Source organism: Meleagris gallopavo, chromosome 15, assembly GCF_905368555.1.
Source record: "Meleagris gallopavo chromosome 15, MGAL_WU_HG_1.1, whole genome shotgun sequence".
NCBI classification, from domain to species: Eukaryota; Metazoa; Chordata; class Aves; order Galliformes; family Phasianidae; genus Meleagris; species Meleagris gallopavo.
Genome location: NC_139418.1, coordinates 2655969 through 2677791, shown reverse-complemented (window position 1 = coordinate 2677791; position 21823 = coordinate 2655969). Strand labels below are relative to the sequence as shown.

General features: G+C 44.7%; 1 long non-coding RNA gene across 9 annotated transcripts in view; it reads right to left on the bottom strand.

Moving 5' to 3' along the window:
- LOC116217205 (uncharacterized) overlaps positions 1 to 21823 on the bottom strand; it is a 77960-nt gene that overhangs the window by 40086 nt on the left and 16051 nt on the right. For 6 of the 9 annotated variants that reach the window (XR_014886576.1, XR_014886570.1, XR_014886568.1 and 3 more), the window contains exons 3-7: positions 15169 to 16336; positions 12109 to 12324; positions 8079 to 8613; positions 4800 to 7960; positions 3939 to 4050 (exon numbers count right to left, since the gene is read on the bottom strand). This is a non-coding gene — a long non-coding RNA (uncharacterized LOC116217205). The remainder of the gene's footprint in view (positions 1 to 3938; positions 4051 to 4799; positions 7961 to 8078; positions 8614 to 12108; positions 12325 to 15168; positions 16337 to 21823) is intronic. The other 3 variants (XR_014886569.1, XR_014886573.1, XR_014886574.1) reach the window with 3 other exon arrangements.

Genomic DNA, 21823 nt, shown 5'->3' with positions numbered 1-21823 from the left:
CCAAAGTTCAACTGACAACCTGTTTCAAGTAGTAGAATACCTACCCACTTCTGTAAGGTTTCTTAATAGTATAAGCCTTCCTTGTGAAACAGAATCAAATTACATTTCCAGTGGCTGGTATACAAATTGGACACCAGAATAGCATTACGCAGCCTTCCACCTGAACCTCGGATCAAAATTAATGGCTGAGGAGAGGCCTTGTAGAACAGGGAGTTGCAGGAGCCTTTGTTAAGCTAATCAACTGAATAACATCATCATTAAGGAATAAAGATTATCTGAAGAACAAATTATTAAAATTCATGATAGATTCTGAAATAGGAGAACAGGGGTACTACGGATGGTATTGCAATAACATTAATGGGATGGGAGGTTGAGCCAGAAACCTGAACCTGAGCCTGCGAGGGCACACGTGCCTCCGAACACACAGGGCTGAATGAAAGGGGAAATCCAGGAAAGCAATAATGCAGAGACAGGCAGTAAATTACAGTTTGCAATGCTCTGTGGCACGCTGTGATAGGACAAGGGAAAATGGCTTCAAAAGAAGACGGAAGATTTAGACTGAATATAAGGAAGAATTTTTTTTTACAATAATGACAGTGAGGCACTGGTACAGGTTGCCCAGAGAGGTGGCGGATGACCCATCCTTGTAAACACTCACGGTCAGGCTGGATGGGGCTCTGAGCACCTGATCTAGTGCAGGCATTCCTGTTCTTTGTGGGGAGTTGGACTACATGACTTTCAGTGGTCCATTCCAACTCAAATAATTCTATGATCCTATGAAGGGCTCTAAAAGGTTAAGTGGCTTTGGATTATCTCTTCTAGTTGCTCTAGAATCAACAATTGAACTAAACAACTCACATGCTCAGCTGAGTCAAAAGATACCGGAAGATCATACAGGTAAGCAGTTACCATAGAATCATAGAAACCCTTGTGAGATCCTCAGTGAGGAAACAGATGCTCCTTGCTTCCTGCCCACTTCCCTATAAAAAGATCTGATGTGTCCACCAACATGGGGGATGATGATAAATGGCTTTGTTTGCTCTTTTCCAACAGGCAAGGAGATACATTTGCAGAAAAACAGATCAGTCATAAAAACAAGCAACCAAAAATACAAGTAAAACAGAACAGTCTTCATGTCTTAACTTTCCATATGTAAATTTCTGAGTTCCCACTTGGGTTGTTATTATTATTATTACTACTATTACTGCAATAATAGGATTCCCAGTCATGGAGCAGAATCAGCACACACACAAAAAAGTAAGAATGGAGACAAGAGCCAGCCAGGGGAGCAAATGTTGCTTGGCCTGCTTGCTTCTATGTGCTGAGCACCCATAACCACTGTGTCTGCTGGGGAGGCTCCTCAAGGCCACAGCTGGGACACCTCACCCATCACAGGCAGATCCAGATCCTCTCCTACTCCCAGATTATGAGAGTATCACCATGGTCGTTGGGAAAAGGAGGTTCAAGAGCAGTCTCAAACTTCTTTAAGAAATGGCCCACACCTTGCTACACCTTCTAAGATGGGTTTAAACCTCACAGCCTGGAACCAAACACAGATCCGGCTTTCCCCCAAACCCTGGGTCAGCTTGGATTCAGCCTCTGTTTGTCCAGGAGAGGAGGACTAGCTGCGAACTTTGGATCCACATTCAACCCTTCCCAAGCTTATGCGGGAACACTCAGACCCATCTCTATTTGTCTTGGGTAGGGGAGTTGCTGTGATGCTATCTGCAGTGGAACTTTCCATTAGCAACAACATGAGAGACAAAGAGCTCATGCTTTGACCTTTATAAAACTATTCCTTAACAAAATTTACTCAAGTAAAGAATTCGCAATCCTCTTTGGTTTTACTCATTTAATTGATACAGACATAAAATATTTTGCGTTGTTTTAATAATAGTTTGGTTTTCTGCTATTTAAAAAAAACTTCATTTCTCTGAACATATTTTTAGCAAAAATATTTTGCTTGAACTTTTTTCCTCTGCCTTCAAAGGCTGCTGCACAGTTCTGGGGTGCTAAATACTAAACTCACATTCTACCACTCCATCTCCTCCCATTTGGATGGTAATCACAGGATCTTGATGCCAAACTCTGGAAGATATTTTTTCCAGCAGCAGCATCTGGCTTCTTGGCAGACCCCGCGAGCAGTTGTGTTGGCAGCGGTGGGAGCTGCTTGAGTCTGTCATGTGTTTAGGCTGCTGCAGAGCTGTCTGAACCGCCTCGCTGCCTTAGACAGTATGTTCTCTTGACTTCCATTTCATTTTGATAAATTTGCGCTTTCTGTTTCTGCCTGTTAATGCAACTCTGTAGATCCCGAGAAGAGCTATGTATAGCTGCTCTGATGGAGAGCCGTAAGGGAGGTTTGCAGAGAGCTTCTCAGCCCACAGACCCCAGCAGAACACTGCTCCTCAGCGGGATCATCTTGCAAGCCGCTGAACGGCAGCCACCTCAAGAAGGGTCGGAGTGAGCCGCTGGACTCAGAGAAGACCCGCGGGGTTCAGGCTCCTGCCACGTGCCAGGAATGCTCTGACTAATGCTTGTCACGAGAAGACCAAGGCTCCAGCCTGCAAACTGACTCATGCAGCTCTGCTGAGAAGCCCCTTTCTGCCTCCTGAGGACCTTCTGTGTTGGGTCCTGGGGAGGGCAGGAGGGAGAGCAGGAGAGCAGGAGGGATGTGCTGCTCCGGCTTCACAGGCTGGCACTTGGAATTGCATCTTCCCTATGGCCACGCTAAACGAAGATAAAAGTAAAGAAGAAACTTATTTCCTGCAGTGCACAGGCTTAAACTTAATGCTTGGTTCTGGAGAAAGATGCATATTAAATAAGAAAACTGTGTGGTATAAATTCCCTAGTTAAGCTTAAATCTCTCTTTTTCATCCACTGAAAAACACACCAGGGTGCTCATACAGTTCATACTGAACCTTGTTATGGTTCAATATGAGTCTTTGCCCTCCTTCTCCCATTGCTGGAAATCTTCTGGATTTCCACAGAGACATGGTTCTTTAGCATGCTCTGTTCCTCCTGAGGCAACACTTGGACTCAGAATCTCCCCATGGTATACTGCTGTGATTCAGAAGACCAGTATTTCTGAGTTAATGCATTTAAACAATTACTCCAGATTACCAGCTGTCCTTGCTTAGCTCTAGAAATAAAGACGTCTCAGACAGGGTCAGGTGAGATCCTGGCTGTGAGAGCACATAGAATTTGCTAACTTTTCGAGGAGGCGAAGGTCTCTCCAGGCTGCAAAAGTGGGCTCAGATCAGCCTGCACTGCCTCATTGCCTGGCAGCCACAGTCCACCCAGAGCTACCACCTCACAGACTCCATTTTCACTAAATGTAAGAAGACAACCACACGTGGGGTTCACTGTGCCACCTCTCAGACAAGACTCTCCTCAGATCTCTAAGGACCTGGCTGATCTCAGCTTTGAGGAGCAGGCATGCTCCATGGCACCAATTGCAGGCTGTCAGGATAGGAATTGCAGAGTGCTGTGCACTGCTGAAATGCAAGTGGAAGATGCAATTTGACATTCTTCCTTAAAGTTCTGGTTTGCCCAAGGTATCTAATGACATCTCAGCAATCTTCAGAAACACACTTCTTAATGAAGGTTAAGAGTAACTTGGCTAGAAATTGAAGATGTCTGAGATGCACAAGGTCTCCCAAAAGCTCTGCCCTTAAGGGAATGCACTGCAGCTACAGTGCAGCCTCCAGTTAGATCTGATCTACTTGCTGCTTCTGCTACAGCTATTGAGGATTAAGGGCCAGAATCATGGCATAACCAAGCATACCTCTAAGTCCCTTCCCTGCATTTACCCTTACCATATTCCCAGAACATACACATGGAGGATGTACTTCCCTTTGTTTTCATAGGGAATTTGTGACAGTAAATAACTGCATCCAGCCCCCCTCTGCCTGCTCAGTGAGGGAGCATGCAGCACCCACCTCACATGGGCTTCTCTCCCTCCTGCTCCCTTTGCCAGGCTGGGTGAGCTTCTTCCCAACAAAGGCTTCTGTGAGCACCACGGTGATCATGTGGGTGTCCTTCTGAGAAATCCTGAGTACAAATGAGAGAATTTCATGATTTCATAGCCTTAAAAGCCACATGAAAAACAACTCTGTTCTCCTGTGCCGGTGTAAAGCTGATTCCTGTAGGAATGAGGCTGAGGCCGAGGGGTACACATGGCTCTGGGTCATTGTGGAGTATCCCAAAGACTTATTTTGGTAACTGGATTTAGCTGTGCTGGCCATCACCCTCTGTTGCTGGAACTGCTGACTCGCCAGACTGTGCAACAGTTTTGTTTTGTTTACATTCCTTGGCCACTCTAAAGACCTGCTGCCACCTGACTGGGAGGAGACAGCAGTGCCAGCCAGCAGCTCCAACTGCCCCATTCCCCTGCACAAAGTGGGCAGACGGGGTCCAGTGAGCTCTCTGCTATGCCAGCAGTGGCCCCACCGGTTGTATGGCACTGGCAGAGTGGCTACATGGGTGCTTGAAAGGAAAAGGGCTCCCTCCCCTCAGTTCCCTGCCAAAGGGATGAAGCAGCTTCTAAGTGACCATCCTTCTTTGTCCAGAGTCCATCCACCTGGCAGCCTGGACAGCAGCAGTTCTTCAGTCTTCTACCATTCAACTGCAATCAGGAAGGAGAGACTGATTGCAACTCTACCTATTTTAATTTACAACTGCTCTTTGGCTTTGTCTGGCCTGTTACGTCAGGTGTCTCAATGAGCAGCAGTGTTGGACAAAATTCATCTGCAAGGGTGAGAATAAAAGAAAAGCTAACAATGGTTTGAAATCATACTCACAGTCTGCACATTCCTTCATGGAGATCATCTCATGGATCATGTATGTGCAAGGGACACTGTGATGCCCGTGGACAAAACCAACTGAATGATGGCCACGTTTCCTGAGCTGTATCTGCAGATCCTTTGGTGTCAACTAAGAAGCTCAAGTTCCGAGGTCAGAGCTGTGAGAGCTGCCAGCTCACCGGCCATAGCAGGAGGATCTCTGGCTTCGTGCTACTCAGGAGAAAGTATGCGGCCCAGCACATGATGAGAGTATCTATCTCAAAAATGTTCTTGCAAGATCTAAATAAAATCATGCTACTCCAGCCCCAAAGCTTATTTATATACAGAGACATCTGAAAAGCCACTTGTGGTTTGACAAAGCGTTTAAGAAGAAAACAAAACAAAAGTTTGGAAATAACCTGCACTGTTTATTTAGTAAGTCTGAATAGGGAACTAATTTTGTTTCCCTGGCTTTTATATCCCTCTCTGCAGCTCTGGCACGGCTATGGGATGCGTGTGACTATCTCAAAAAGATCACAATGGTATAAAATTTAGGAACGAGTTTCTTCTTGTTTCTTCAGCAGTTTAATTTACCATCCCTAATTTCTTAGCACTTGCTGGGATATGACTATATCCAGCCTTATAAATCTGAACATTTAAGTATGTTTGAATGAGAATCCTGATTTGGACTTACTTCCAGGCAGTTTTGCTGACATACTGATTCAGGGAGACCTGATCGGGTTTCAAACTTCTTCAGTTCTTTTTCTAAGATCAACACACATGCCAGAAGTTTTGTGATTCACTCATCACTAATAAACAACCATTTTACTATTGCAAAACCTCATTGGACTGCTATTCCCAATCCCTATCAGAAACGCTGCTTTAATAAACTTAATTCATGCGTTTCGTCTGAATTCACAGGAGCTACCCCAGGAGTGATTGTGGACCAAAGCATTTAATTTGTTTTGTGGGACAGAGGAACATTCCTTTCTCATATATGTGGTTTATTTGTGCCTATGCATTTTGCAAAGGAGAGCTTAAGTCATTTGAGGAGCTAGGTCAGGGAATGTGAGGAACAACATCAGGAAATGAGGGAAATGGATTACTTGGAGGGGTCCTTTAAGCCCCGACAGGAGCTATGTTGTTGAGAACTTTCTGAAGATCTTGCCCATGCAGCATCTCTGTATTCCCAGAAATTCCAGAGATGTTTAATCAGATATTTAAAATTTCCAGTATTGACCAGAAGTGCCGCCAGTGGAAAGCTGGATTCCTAGCAACAAGACTTTTGTCTTATTTAGGCAGGTTTGTTTGTTGTTGAAAGGTGTTATTTCTCAGAATTGTGTTACGGACAGGATGGAGAAGTGACAGCTCGAGGCAGTTGTGTATTTTATGAGTATCCAGCAGTTCTGAACAAATCCCAAGACATGCAGTTTGTTTTTAGTTAGCATAAGAAAAGTGCAGAGATAAGATTCTAAAAGGCAGTCATGGGACTGATGCACACTGGTCCATCCAAGACTGGGCATTACTGACATGCCTCTGCTACAGACTTCTGAAAATCCCAGTTTAAATGTTAGTATTTAAAATGCATTCAGCGAAGCAACTGGGTTCAGTCTGATGGATGCACTAAGAGCTACAAAGGGCTGGAAGCTTCCAACTGCCCAGCTCTCACATGGCTGTGAAGCAAGGCCAGCTCACCCTAGGAGCTGCTTAAGCTCTCGCAGGATCAGATGTTCAGATGGCAGATAAACAGCAATATGGGTCTGGTTTGGACAGTAGAAGAGGAAGAACCCAAATGAAACCTTTGCTGCACTGACATTCATTAATAAACTCCTGTGCCTTCAACAGGACCAAGGTTTTGTGCAAGTACCTACTTTTTTACCAGTCTCATAGACTACCTGAGTTCACTTCGTGCTGCTGACATGGATTCAAGGTTTTGTCATTTAGCCTGGCAGGTTCACTGCTTCCTTCCTCCTCAGTCAATATTTTAAGTCACTATATATTCCTTGCAAATTAAGGGAAAGTTCTTTCTGGATATTTCTAAGAATCCCATCATCTTTTTAAGGGGGCCTGAACTGTTTTGGCAATGAAGCTTTCCATATATATGCTGAGATGAGACTTGAAGCAATAAATCAAGGGTGAATACGCAGTAGGCAGGCACTTACTACCTAAGCTCAGGCAGCATACCTGCTCTCTCTCTCACTGTACTGTAAACAGACAGTTTTACTGTCTATGAATTGCTGATTTGAAATAGATCGTGACTGGGGGATGAGCCACAAAGCCAGAAGGATGCTGGAAAAGCAGAAGGGCACAGCATGCTCTCACGCAGACAAGCCAAGGTGACTCTGCCAGAGGCTGAGACAACTTCCTAGACTTAAGCAGTATTATGAAGGCCTGAAACTCATTTACTGGTTAACTGATTTCATTGTTTGCTTGGAGAACAGAGGCCATCATGTGAACTAATCACTGCTGCATTTGATGCTGTAACTTTTTAAATGGGATACACAAACATGTTACAGCTACAGCATTACATTCATGCAATGCAGACAAGAGTTGAGCAGCTGAACTTACAGCTGAGCAGCAGCACTAATTGCATTACAATTCCCTGTTGTTTCCTCTGGCCTCCCCTTACAGTCGAGGAGGTGGGCTTGGTGGTCAGCACACTGACCAACAGAGCTGCTTTTTGCATACACTAAGAATTTGTTGTAGAAATCACAACCACATAAAAATGTTTTACTGATCTCCTCATTCCCCAGCATTCCCATAAACATATTTTCTCTATTGAGCATTTTACAGTGTTCATCTCTGCCCTGGCTCGAATGTCCCTAGGGTAAAAGCTGGGGTTCACCTGCCCTCAGACCGCAGTGTGAAGATGCTCCAGTAGGTATACTGCTCTATCTTCATGCTCATCTTGGGTCATGCATCTGCCAATACTCCCTGGCTTTATTGGAAGACATTGAGATGACCCAGCGTCTACACAGCACAGCTCCAGGTGTCCGGGTCTAGCAGCACCAGCCCATGCTACGCCAGCACTGGCATGAGCTTTAGGACTGCATCCAACATAGGAAGTTTTGTCATGAACAGGAACTCATTAAAGCCTTTCCACGTGGAAACTTCATAAAACACAGGGCTGATGGAGGTTTGGTTAGTTAACGATGGATTTGACCCAAGACTCGGATTATCTGGATAAAGGAAAAAAAGCATTACAAAACATTTCTGCACTTTTACTTACTACAGCTTTCTTTGCCAAGGACCAAGAATCTTGTCGTGTGTTAGATAGGAGTAACTGGCTTACTATACCTGTAAATTATTCTTTGATCCAGTGCTGTGAGTGCTGTGCTTGCTGTGCCTAGCTCACTTATGCAGAAAGGCGCCTGTATCTCGGTTGTTGGCTGCAAAAACTGTGCAGGAAGGTACAGAGCTTGTTTGCTGATTTATTTCTCAGCTAAACCTTCAGGTCTCCAGGGTCCCAAATTATGGACATGAAAAGCTGTGTGATAAAAGGCCTGAGAGACAAGGACGAGATGCCTGCTCGGTATCTGGAGGGGCAGTATTCCCTTCTGTATTTCTTAAGAAAAGAAGAATGTTTGGTCAATAGATAACAAAGCACATATGAAAGAGATGTAGCTGCTCGTCTGGGCAAGAGCCCTGGGATAGGCTTTCAGTTTGCTCAAGGACCTCTCATATTTACCGTTCACTTCTGGACATCCCCAGACACCAGATCGAAGAAAAGAGCTCTTCAGTGCGGGGCCACAGTGACAAACAGCCTTCAAGGGGTGACATATGGCCCTGAAGCAGAGGAGGCACTCACTCCCCAGAGGTGGAAGATCTGCAGCTTTTGCAAGCGGACATGGGCATATATGTAGAAATTACGACTTCATTTTTTAAAAAATAATTTAGTTAAAGTAAGGGAAAATATTCTTGCAGTAACCTGTTCATAGGCACTGGCTAATTTAGCATTAAATCACATACTCTCCCTGGCACTGGCGCAGAGGAAGGTATTTCCTGAACAGCTCGTTTCAAGTTTCATTCATAGGTACTGTCTAAAATTAGATCTGCCACTTTCATTCAGGTCCAACTACTTTGCCTAGTGTAACATTTTTTAGAAACAGAAACTCAGTGAAATGTGCTCCATCATCTGCACCGTTCCCCAGGGCCTGCTGAGTGTAGTGCTGCAAGTGGCACCAAGCGGAGCATCAGAGCTCGGCTGGCAGCAGAGGCTCATAAACCCTAGGCTCAGTGCAAAGCACCTGCTTTTATGGGTGACTGCAAACTCGAAAAAGAAACAAACGCTGTCTTTTACTCTGTGCAAAGCACATTCTGTGCTGTAGAAATAAACACACACTCAGAGGCCAGAGTCTTGACAGCAGAGCCCTGAAATGTGGCCAGAGGATGCACCTGTCCTGACAACAAGGAGCTGCAGGCCCCAGGAAGCCTTGAACTACATATCCCATAATGCCTTACCATGTGGATCATAGAATCATAGAATGCCTGGGTTGAAAAGGACCATCACGATCATCTAGTTTCAACCCCCTGCTATGTGCAGGGTCACCAACCACCAGATCAGGCTGCCCAGAGCCACATCCAGCCTGGCCTTGAATGCCTCCAGGGATGGGGCATCCACAACCTCCTTGGGCAACCTGTTCCAGTGCATCACCACTCTCTGTGTGAAATGCTTCCTCCTCATATCTAACCTAAACTTCCCCTGTCTTAGTTTAAAACCATTTCCCCTTGTCCCATCACTATCCACCCATGTAAACAGTTATACCCCCTACTCTTTATATGCTCCCTTCAAATACTGAAAGGCCATAATGAGGTCTCCCCAGAGCCTTCTCTTCTCCAAAATGGTGTGCTGAAGCAAACAGCCAGTTTCCATGTCCCACTTGATTTCTCTCCACCTGCTGCAGTAAGGAAAGGGATAGGACCTGAGTCCTTCAGAGGGATTTAAGCCCCCAAGTCCCTTTGATGCCAGAGCCTTAATTGCTCCTGCCTTCACCATCCCGACATGGACATGGGAGAGTACAACCTATCCAGCAAAGGCAGATGATAAAGCAGCGTGAAGCATGCCACAGCTACAATGGTAATACAACTGGTAAGAAAAATAACACTCAGCAGTTGGAACTCCTTCCTGTGCACCAACAACCGCCTGCCAGTGGCACTTGTACCCTGATGCACTGCAGCCATCCAGAGGCCCAGGCACAGCTGAAGCCCCGATGACTGCAGGGAGCACGAGGCCTCTGCTGCACCCTCAGCATAAATTTCTGGCAAGAGAACAGCAAACAGATGCTTTTTGGCAAAATCCATGAGACAGAGAGAGCTGCCTATTTTTAGCACTTGTTAATTGTTTTAAAATCCATCTGGCAATGGCTGCTAAATAATTTAGCATTTTGACCCGCAAGTCTGAAGCAATATGTAACACAATCCCCTGCAGCAGGCGACTCGCAGGGGTATGGGACAGTTTCAGCAGGCTGAGCTGAGGCCTGAAAATCCTGCAGCCTCTCCTGGTCGCTGCTGAGGGAGCAGAGCAGGGCAGCCGGATGGTGGGGTCACAGAATCACAGAACTGTAGGGTTGGAAGGGATCCCCACAGCGGATCGCACAGGAAAGCATCCAGAGGGGTCTGTGATTTCTCCAGAGAAGGATACCCCACCAGCTCCCTGGGCAGCCTGTTCCAGCACTCTGTTACCCACACAGGAAAGTTCTTCCTCATATTTTATGGAACATGCGGTGTTGCTCTTTGTGCCCACTGTCCCAGTCCAGTTGCTGGGCACCACCAAAAAGAGCCCGGCCCCATCCATTTGACTCCCAACCATCAGATATTTATGAACAGGGATGACATCTCCTCTCAACCTTCTCTTCTCCAGACTGAACAGCTCCAGGGCTCTCAGCCTTTCCTCATACGGGAGATGCTCCGGGTCCCAACCCTCTCGGAAGCCCTCCGCTGGGCTCTCTCTAGAAGATCTCTGTCTTTTTTGAATGAGGAGCCCATAACGGGACACAGTATTGCAAAGCACATCAGCAGAGAGGCACCTGCAGTGTTCCTATATGCCATGGGCAGGCACCTCTCTGGGGATGAGGCCTGCAGTATGCTTGCTTCATAAGATATGAGAAGAAGGCAAAACTGTTAGTACAGCTTGGAAGCTTAGATTTTAAGTTCAAAGTCAGTTGAAGTTTTGACCCTGATATTGGGTCAAAGCCCTTAGTATACAAACCAGAGCATGCCCAACCGGGAAATCGGGGGAAGCCATGGAGCACACACAGTTAGGATGTAAAGCACTACTTCTTTATGCACTCCACATGGTCCACAGCATGGATTTGGGAAGGTGCCACCTGCAGCATGGCTCACCCTCACAGCCACACATCGTGGCCCACCAGGGCTCCTGCCCCGGCTTTGTCTGGGTATTCACACACCAATTGGACACAGTCAGGTTTTGGGGAATGTGTTTCTCTTGCATTTAACTTCAGCTCTGAAAAGCCTTTGCCTCCCTCCTCCCTTCTTCCTGGAGGCCCATGAATCACCGAGCCGCCAGACGAATGAATCACCCGGCCAGCTTTTGGTCAAGCGTGCCAGTCTGAGAGGCTCTTCTGGGATCAAATGGGAGCGGGGCTGGCTTTGTTGGTGACTGGCCATGTGTTGAGTAGTGCAAACCCCTCACTGGGGTCATCCCTACTCTCTTTGTGAACAGTCTCTGTAAGGTTGTAATTGCTCTTTTGTTGGGAAAATTTGTGAACGTATTAAGAGAGGGAGGCCGGTGGGTTCTGAGGACGGAGGGCTTCAGAGGGCCATGCAGGGAGGTGGCGGCAGCCGGGGAATTGTTCTCTGGAGTCTCAGTTCATTGAGCTTGAACTTCCAAGCAAACCCAGCCCATCCATGTGTCTGTGAACTGGCTGGCAAGGCTCAGCTCACAGAGCCCTGAGAATCCCATCGGCAGACACCGAGCGCCCCAAGCCGGGGCTCACGTGTCCCTTCTGCATGGAAATTAGGGGCTCCCCTCTGCTAACCAGCTTTATGAGTGCCACAAGTCCCACACGTTTTATTAATTGGAAATATGTTATGCTAAGAAACAGTTGCCTCTATTTATTCCTGAGTAGAAAACTTGAAATCTGTCACTCACTTGTCAAAATCCTTCTTCAAAAATTAAAAATAGCTTAGGCTCAAGTCCTCCTGTGTTAAAATGTGTAGCAGGATCCTTCCCTTGCATTCAAAGTGAGTCTGATCTCCCTAGGAACCACAAACTCCATTATTACAGCACTAGGCATAGGCTGTGCTAGTTGGGAAGCCATTCTTCCCCTCTCCCACCTCCCTGCCCCTGCCCACGTGGACATCCCACCTGAGCAAGCCTGCTCACGGCCCACAGGTGCAGGAAGCCTTGGTTGGCAGCTGGACAGATGAGGATGGCACCTTTCCTATTCATTGGGACTCAGAGCAGGACTCCTCCAATCTTCTCCTTGTCCAGCGCTCTCACAGAAACACAAGAAGCATGGCTGTTTTATTAGTACCAAGGTAGCTCAACCAAGCATCATTAGAAATACTGAATTTGCTTGGCCTGAAAAACAAGGAGAGGTTTATGCTAGCAAGGGCAAAGATTCTTGGTTGAAAACTTGAAAATACTCCTACAAAAACACAGTTTAACTAAATAACACTGAATGACTACACTGACCTTCTTTGCCAGCTCTCATGATATTTTAGACACCACTCAGCTACAGGATCCGAGGCTTCTCTTGACATCTTGAACTTGGCTGTTGGGGTAGTACATCGAGGTCTAGCATTCAAACACCTTCCTCTGCCCATTTTTTCTCCTCACTGACTCTCTCTCCCCTACACAGAGCTTATCTGAGCAACTCCTTGTGCCCTTTGTTCAAAACCATTCTCGCCTTTCCTCTTCTTGCACTTCTCTTGACTCTTGCTGCCATTCCTGGGCCTTCCCCTCCCCTCTCTGAGGGCTGCCCCGAGTTTCTGTTTCTTAGCACATTCCTTCTAGTCTAAGTGGTCTTTTTCACTGCAACACTTTAAAGACTTCATAAATCATACGTCCTAGCAAACAATCACTCTGTACACATCTTATCTAACCTACAATCTCTAATTTGCCTTTAGCACATCCCAAAAACTCATCTAGACAAGAGATCTGATACCCAGGAGCACTTAGTCTTCATCCTCTTGCTCTTTGTCCCTTCCTGCCACCTTTTGTTAGCTGTGCTATCTTTGGCCATCACCTAGCCCCAGAATAAGTTGGAATGAGTTTTTCAAAACTGCTCATATACTGATTAATGGTGTTCCTGTCTGCTCTAAAAATGCAGAGTGGTGATCCTGTGTTTCCCACAACCAAGTCTGCTCTTTTCCTTATCACCCTTGATATCTCTTCTTTACCAGACACAATCATTTCACTGGGAGATATCACACTGGTCATCAGTATAGAATATACAAAGAGTGAGGGTGCCTATCATCTTTCCATACTGACTAAAATATGCATGTCTTTAGGCTTTAAAAGAAAAAAGGCATAAAGAACTGGCATGAAGGTAACAGAAGACTGGCTACCTGACCCTGCTGCATCAGAGGGCAAAAATGTAGCAGGTATTCTGCCTCCCAGTTAGTGAAAATAAATCCAGGAGCAGATAAGGCATATATGAACCTGAGGCTGTGACATGAGAGCATGGGATGAGCATGCTCCCATCTAGAAATAACAACTGTACTTTTATCAGTTTCTTAATTTGCTTCTTTTCACAGATGTATTTTCTGCATTTTCATCATTTATTTAAGATGACTTCATTTAGTCTGGGAAATGCTGCAGGTGCAAAATCTGTCGTTCCAAGAAAGAAGTGGCTGAGTGCCTTTTCAGTAACATCCAAGTGGTACTGGAGTCATAAAAATCCCCTCCCTTCCTGACCTTCCCAGAGCATCTGCTGAGGTGGGTGTCCTGCCTGCCTGCCTGCCTTTAACCAGGCAAATGTGAGCTCATTTGCACTCCATCCATCTGTCCACCTCATGCTGCTGTTGAATAGTGTGATGCTGTCTAAACTCTGCAAAGTTAATACCAACACGGAGTGCTTATGGAACTCATGAACAAGTATGTTTAATCTACAACACAATGAAATACTGAAAAATCTGACTGAAATGAAATGTCTGGACTTCATTCAGTGCTCAGGATGAAGTAAAGCATGAAGTGCAGTTAGGATAATAACATTAAAGTACATAACCACACAATATCGTGCATCTTTTAGCACTTGTTTCTGACAACATCTAAGTGAGTGAGTTTTACTGGCAAAAATACTTGTAAAATCTACTTCAAAATCATACACAGGAGTATTCACTGAAAATGGATTTTAAATTGCATACACAAAATTCATCCCGTAAGTAGGAGTGTACTTCTCTACCCACACCACGGAAAGGACATGCTGTGACTAACATGGCCAATCACAGCCCAACAACAGAGTAAAATTATTAATGAACAGTCCACCTGGATTCATTCAAGAGCATGTCTGCCAAATAGCTTACGGAAATCAAAAAATATCTGCAGGCATTTTGTGAGCTGGGAAAGGGACCACATTCTCTAAATAGACTAATTCTGCACATGATCCCCTCTCTTCTGTGAACTGGTGGTGCATCCCTGTGTTACACCATCCAAAGCACCCTGGCCACCATTCAACAAAGTTGGTCCCTCTTTCAGTAATATCCCAGGTCATGCTTTTTCACCATTCTGCAGCAGCTGCTGAAAGTGGAAGGTGCCTCAAAGAGCACCACAGAATGTTTTCCTAAGCTAAAATCTAACTTGTGTGGCTTAGAAATTAAAATAAGCAGATGAGGATTGGTTGGGTTCTTTTTCTTTCTTTTTTCTTTTTCTTTTTTTTTTCTTTTTCCCAAAATGATTTCTGCTATTTCTCTATGAATACTGGGAGAACGATCAGGCCCATATCCTGGCATACATCCCATGCCATCAACTGCTTCTGCCTACTGCTGCTTACCACCCATACTTACTTTTCCCTCACTCTCTTGTTCAAATAAGCATTGTAAATGCAAAGACTGGCCACCTTGCAAACAGAAGAAAGACTCAAAAGATCTACAAGGACTTTCTACATTGCTTGCCTTTCTTACAAGAAAACACAAAATACACTCAAAACCTCACTAAACACTCTGCTCGTGCCTCCACTGCACCTGACATCTGTACTTCTCCCATCACTCCAAAGGTGCAATAATTAAGAAAATAATTGATGCTTACATCTTCCAGCTGCATTGAGGTACACTTGTACAAAATCTTGGAACTAAGTGCTCGAGTGCTTGTTTCAATGTCTCCTTACATCACATTCGTGTGTAGAGTATGAGAAGCAAGAAAATGCTGTCATGGCCTGATTCACCAATGGAACAGTTCTGTGCTGAGTGTGACACAGCAGCTCACCTGTGTAATGACCTGCATGCTGCCATGTCTCCAGCACAGCTCCATGTCTTCTGCCTTCTCATCTCACCCACTGCAGAGGCCATACAAGTCTCCCATGGAAGATCAGAAATTCACGGTACTTTATCATTTTCTCAAGGCTTTGGCTTTAGAGATTCAGGAATGATCCTGAAAAGTCTCCTTTGAATCAATTTCCATTAATGCTGCTGAAACAACACTACAAGATTTTCACCTTGAACAACATGCCCTAAGCTCACTTTGCTACAGAAGATCACCTTTGTCGTTTTTTTTTTTTTCTATTTACTGTAAAATTCTGGGTTAAAGGAGGTTTGACAGCTCTGAGATTAAAGGTTTATGAAGACAGAGCTCTGCACACAAGCCAAATAAAATTTGTTTTTAAGTAAGAAATACTACTTAAACCAGGGAAACTTTTTTTTAGGACTGCCTGTCTCCTGCCTAGTGATCAACTATTTTTTTTTTCAATGCATTTAGCTGTTTTATCTCTATTTACACACAAAAAACAATGGCAAGAATGAAATACAAGAGTTGCTGTATGATTATATGACGTGCATGTCATATTGACCTTTTGCTTGGGAAAATAGAATAATCAGAACTTCAACTGAGAGTAAAAGAAAATTGTATTTCTCAGTGTCTAACAGCATCTCTGGCTTGAAGCATCTGCCATCATTTACTCAGAAATATTTTGAGATGCTCACTGACAGGAGTTGTACGTTCCTGCTATCTTCCTTCTGTCAAAATCCCTAGAAATGTCAGTAACACAAAATGACAAAGATATGCCCTCTTTTCCCAAGGATCACAGTGTAATTCAATCTCTAACACCTTTCCTGGGCTGAAAGTTGGCAGCAGAGATTTCAGCCTCTGTTCACTGATCCTCGTGGCTGTGAGCAGGGAAGATCACACAGGTGCCAAATGGCCCCGAATTTTAGCCATTTTTCAAAAGAATCTTCATTGTTCCACCCTCAAGCAACAACCTGAATGATAGTGAGCATCTACAGCTTCTGTTGAATACTTCTAATGGGAAAATAAAGAAGGGAATAGAATACTTATCTGTGAATGTCAAGTGGATCAAGTCTCTCTTTTATTTTAATGCTGTGCTCAGAGTTGGCAAAGCATCTCAGTAGCTTTGGACATGAAAGTGAAACAGGATGTTCTGGGGGAAGAGAAGACAGAAAATATTTAGCAATTGTCAACTGATCTCCTTATTGCAACTGTTAAGTGATGCACTGCAATCGTTAACTGAGAGGAGATACAGACATATCCCCATGAAAGAAAGTACCACTGCTGATAGGAAACTTAATCTCCTTAAGAAGGTACTTCCTCCAGCATATATTAATGAGTATTTGGGTCACATACAAGGTTGACTGCTTATTCCTATTGAGTCAAAGAGATGAAAATGAGCAGAATAATTCTTGCTGGTGTACACTGTTTTTCTTCCATCACCAAAAATGTAACTGCATCCAGATTGCGCGCAGAATCTCTCCTAAAACAAACATCACCATCTAAAAGATGCTCATGGAAGTCATTTCTAACAAATGAATTTCAAGTGCTTGGTCAAATCCTAGATAAGTCTTCATCTGACTATGGGACATGGTTACAATATTACCATTAAATCACCTTCCAGTGCCAACATACAAAGTGCAAAATTTAGACTTGATGGAAGTTATGCCTTGGATTTTGGTGAGATCTGTTTTTTTGTTTGTTTGTTTGTTTTTGTTTTTGTTTTGTTAGCCTTCTGCAGTATCTCCTCACAGTGTGTGTCATCCTAAGAGAAGGAAAAACCCAAGGGCATGTCAGCAACAAACTGTTTGAATGCACACTGCTTAGCAAGTGCATTTTGCTGAACAGCTCTGTTGCTCTGTGTTGCTTTATTTTCAACTAAGCTATGAAGACCCAAGAAAAGGAAAGCCATTCACATGAGTGCATCACAGCCTGATAGAAGTCTCCTGTATATATATATATAGGTATACAAATAATCTGTAGGGAGGATATTTTCTCTCTCCATAGTACTTCCAGGCGCTTTAAATTATGATATGTCAACTCTGGAAACTACATCATCTCCACACACCTCTGAAGTCAGAGCTGGTGAAAGTCAGGATTTGAAATGGCAAACCCTTTTGTGCCACTTCTACAAATTGTCAAAAACTCTTTCAGACCACTCAAAAATTGAGTTAGGTGGTCAATGCATACTAGCAGGAAAAACAGAAAAAGATGGCTCCCAGAAAGAAGCAAACCATTTTTAGGGGAGAAAGACACCTACTGACACCTCTGAGCTCTGTGTTCTGCTCCTAGGGAGCCTTTCTGTAACAAAGCCAATAACTGAGAACCTGGCTTGAAATACTGCTAAGGGAAATAAATTGTAAATAGTGGCACCCACCCATGACACCAGGCTGGTTAAAGTGTACTACAAACATTACACAGAGCTCAAAGTAAGAGACTCTTTGAATGGCTGTCAAGAGTTGAAATAGGAAGCATAGCTTTTTTCTGTCATTACCCATTGACAAGAAATGAAGAGGCTGGATGAAAAATCACAGCAGATAGGAACAGCCATTCTGGTTCAGAACTGAAGGTCAGCCCAGCCCATACTCCTGTTTCAGGAGCTGCAGACAGCAGGCATGGACAGGAAATCAAGAGAAAGGGGATACACGTAACACAAAAATTTCCTAGTATACAATCCCTTATGAATGCCTCATACTGAACCAGAAACCAAGTTTGCTGCTGAGGGGCTAGTCATGCAATTTGATGTCATCTTACAGTGCACCCATTTTTGGGAAGGGAAAGCAAATTTCCTTTTCTGTTTTGAAAGCCTGTGTTCTGCAGTTATTGAAATGCCTGCCCTCTCCCTGTTTCATACCAAACACACTCCCTGGTTCCATAATTAAAGAAACTGAAAAACCTAACCTCGTAACAGCCACCACAGAATCACAGAATCACAGAATCACAGAATCACAGAATGGCCAGGGTCAGAAAGGACCTCAAGGATCATGAATCTCCAACCCCCCTGCTACATGCAGGGCCACCAGCCTCCCCATTTAATACCAGACCAGGCTGCCCAGTGCCCCATCCAACCTGACCTTGAACACCTCCAGGGATGGATGGGGCATCCACAGCCTCTCTGGGCAGCTGTTCCAGCACCTCACCACTCTCATAGTGAAGAACTTCCCCCTGACATCCAACCTAAATCTTCCCTCCATCAACTTAAAACCATTTCCCCTTGTCCTGCAGTTATCAACCCTTTCAAAGAGTTGATTCCCTTTCTGTTTGTAGGCTCCCTTTAAGTATTGAAATGCTGCAATGAGGTCTCCCTGCAGCCTTCTTCTCTCCAGGCTGAACAAGCCCAGCTCCCTCAGCCTGTCTTCATAGGGGAGGTGCTCCAGTCCCCTGATCATCTTTGTGTCCTCCTCTGGACCCACTTTACTATAGAATAACAGAAGATGTAGGTGAAGTCTTCAGATTTATTTTTGATCTCTTCTCACACATTACAAACCCACGCACCTAAATCTGATTATGTATTAAAAGTGCCAGGCTACAAATACTGGAGCTTTGGGTATGTCATTAGCACGTGCATTTGGTTTCATTTAAAGCTTCCTCCACTTGCAAAACAGGTGAGAGTGAGATCCTAGAGAAAACCTTCTTTCTGAGGAAACAGTCAGTACAAAGTCCTGGCTGGATCAGCTCACATAGAAAGCCCCTAGACAGCACCTTGCCAAACAGTCACAATTCACAAGACGTCATGGGTATGGAAAATTTCCTTCTTCTTTTTGTCCTTACTGAAGCCCAACAACCCAGGAGGCAGAGGTGTGCTCTGGCTAGTGCCACCAGTCCTGCTGGCAGTCATGGAACTCAGCAAGTCCCCTGCAGAGGTGGATTGAAGCAGCATGCCCTGAGATAGGCTGAATCACCTCCTGGAGGAGCCAGCTCTGGAGGGTAGCCAAGCAACTAGTTCAGACCAGTTTCTTAGCTTTCAGATTGCTGAAGTTAGGGGAGGTGAATCCCACCCTCTTTATCTTTCCACACCGAAAACTGGAAATGGATGCAAACAAAACATGCGCCAGGAGGGAAGGGTATGAGTGAAGAGCTGGCGAGGAAGGCACAACACCTGGGCTTTGTTTTTGGCTCTGCCGCAGCCTCCTTTCAGCATGCTGTGCTCTGCCGGTGCCTGAGCATTATGTAAGTGAATAAAGAGAATTGTCTTGTCTGTTTGGATTACAAGGACTTCTCTGTAACAATATGTACTACATCTTGTAAGCGTTGAGTCTTACTGCCAAAGAAAAACCCAAACCTTTCATAACCGTGGCAATCTCAAGGATGGAACTGATAAGGAACAAAAGGAGTGTGAAGAAAAATGACAGTCAAGGTTTTGTCCTGAATCAGCAATTCACAGACAGTTGACAAAAAAGAAAGAAACAAATCCAGTAACTCTTCTGCCTTCCATCCATATAAGCTCAACAGCTCAACATTTGCAAGCTATTTGCTAACACTCACAGGCTTCTTTAAAGTCCACAGCCTCATTTGTAACCAGTAATTTGTTTTTGGTTAAGATCTCTGTTGTCTTGGGCATCTCTATGCAGGTTTTTAAAAGAAATTATGAGCAAAAAATACCCCAAGACAGCAGAAGAGTACATGTGAGAAGGGTATGAGTGAGACACATGACAGCAGGGGAGACTTGGGGATGCACACTTCCACCAGGTAAGTGTGACTTAAAAGGTCCTGTGAAACCAGAGATTTTTGCTTGTAAAAGCTCTTGTGATGGGCAAATGGTTTAAATTAAAGAGTGAGCCAATCCAAATTTCTCTTTGAGAAAAAGGAAAGAGATGAAACCCAGCTATCTGAGAACAGCGTTTGGGATTACTGGACCCAAAACAAAGCACTTGCAGGTGCCTGAGTGAGGGCTATTATGCACTATGTGCTGACTTATCATACCACATGAATTACAGGGATGTGGCTCAGACACTTCTCGAGCCATCTCAAGTTTAACTGGGCTGGGCCCATCCCTTTTATCTTCCGCACAAACTCTAGCTCGGGGTTTCAGACATGACTTACACCCTGTGGAAAAAAAGAACGGATCCTGTCTGTTCCACTCAAGCTTGCTCATAACCGTAATTTTAGTCAACCGGATGCCTCTGGCTATGCTGGGATGGAGCCTGGTTCTGGAAACAGGTGGGGGAAGGAAGGAGTATGATTAAGAGAAGGGATTGGAAATAAGAAAAGAGAGGAGGCTTCAAGGCAGGAGTTCAGCCTCCATGAATCATGGCACAGAGAAAGACAGGGAGGACACACGCATTCCCAAAAAACAAACCTGATGTGGTAGGTAACCTAAGATTTCCATACCCTGCTCATATTTTGCCCTCTTATTAGGATCAGTGTTTCCCAAACAAATCTTCCCTGTTTGGAAAACACATGCCCTAATTGCACAGCAGCCAAATGGGTGGTGGTGGCGGCAGTACGGCTCCTCTCCAAGATGACCAGGAGCACCAAAGGTTCTTGTATTGCCTTAGCTGGTCAACTCAGCTGGCTGATAATGACACACACAGATCTTCTAACCCCATGTTTCTGACACAGCCTGGGCACTCAAGGATGGGCTGTTGGCTTATTATTATTCCCCCCATATGTAAGGTCGGCCATCTCCTGTTGTTTCACTTCAGGCTCTTTGACCATAACAACTCAGCTCGGATTCTGGTACTGCAGAAATGAGAACAGCATATTGATTTTGGAGTTTTATTCCATTGGAGGGGAAAGGAGGAAAAACAGCAAATGCCATTTCTGTCAGCAGCCTCACTTGATAGGAAAAGCATTACACTAAAACACAACATGCATTGAGGAAATCCTGTTCTCTGCTGTCATTCTGCTGACTGCAACTACACTTACATTTAATGGGGTAACCCACAGATAAGTCAACTTTCCACATTCCTCCTCTAGCTTTGGCCTACCCCCACGTTTGTGCATAAATCCCCATGCTTTCTACATTTTGCTCTCCTTGATCTCTGTTCTGCTACCGAACCAATGTCTGATGACCTCTGGTTCCCCTCCACTGAGTCACCACCACATTCTCTGTACTGCTCAGAAACTGGGTGGGATATTGTTTAAGTTGGAACTAAATAACACAAACATTATGTATAGAGAAGTTGGGCTACATCCATTTCTGCATCTTTTTTTCACAAGAGTTCAAATGGATTGGCAATAGTTAACTCATAGCTAGGAGGAATTCTCTCCTGGGCTTCCCACCCCACGAAGCAATGGTTACACATCCAGCACCTCGAGCACAAAGGTTTATTGCTGCCCATCGCTGGAGATATGAACTTTTGTGCTTGTACTTCCCAGGTTTGATCTTCTGTAAATCAGTCAAAGAGCCAACCTGTGTGGGAGTTTGTACCGAATTCAAAGCATGGGGGCCTCAGACTTTTTTGGAATAAGCCGGTGGGAAGAAGCCAGTGCTGGCATGAAAGTCACCATGGAGCCTGCTCCTTAATGGATTACGTATTTGTTTTCCATAGTTATTTTGTTAAAGAGGAAAAAGAGGTTGGGTACAATTTTGTTTTAGACAGGGGTACTCACTGTCCTCTTGCCATCAACCCCACTTTCCATGCTGTTGCTGTTTTAGAGCAGTGAAGGAGAATGTATCATCAGTCAGAAGCTGAAA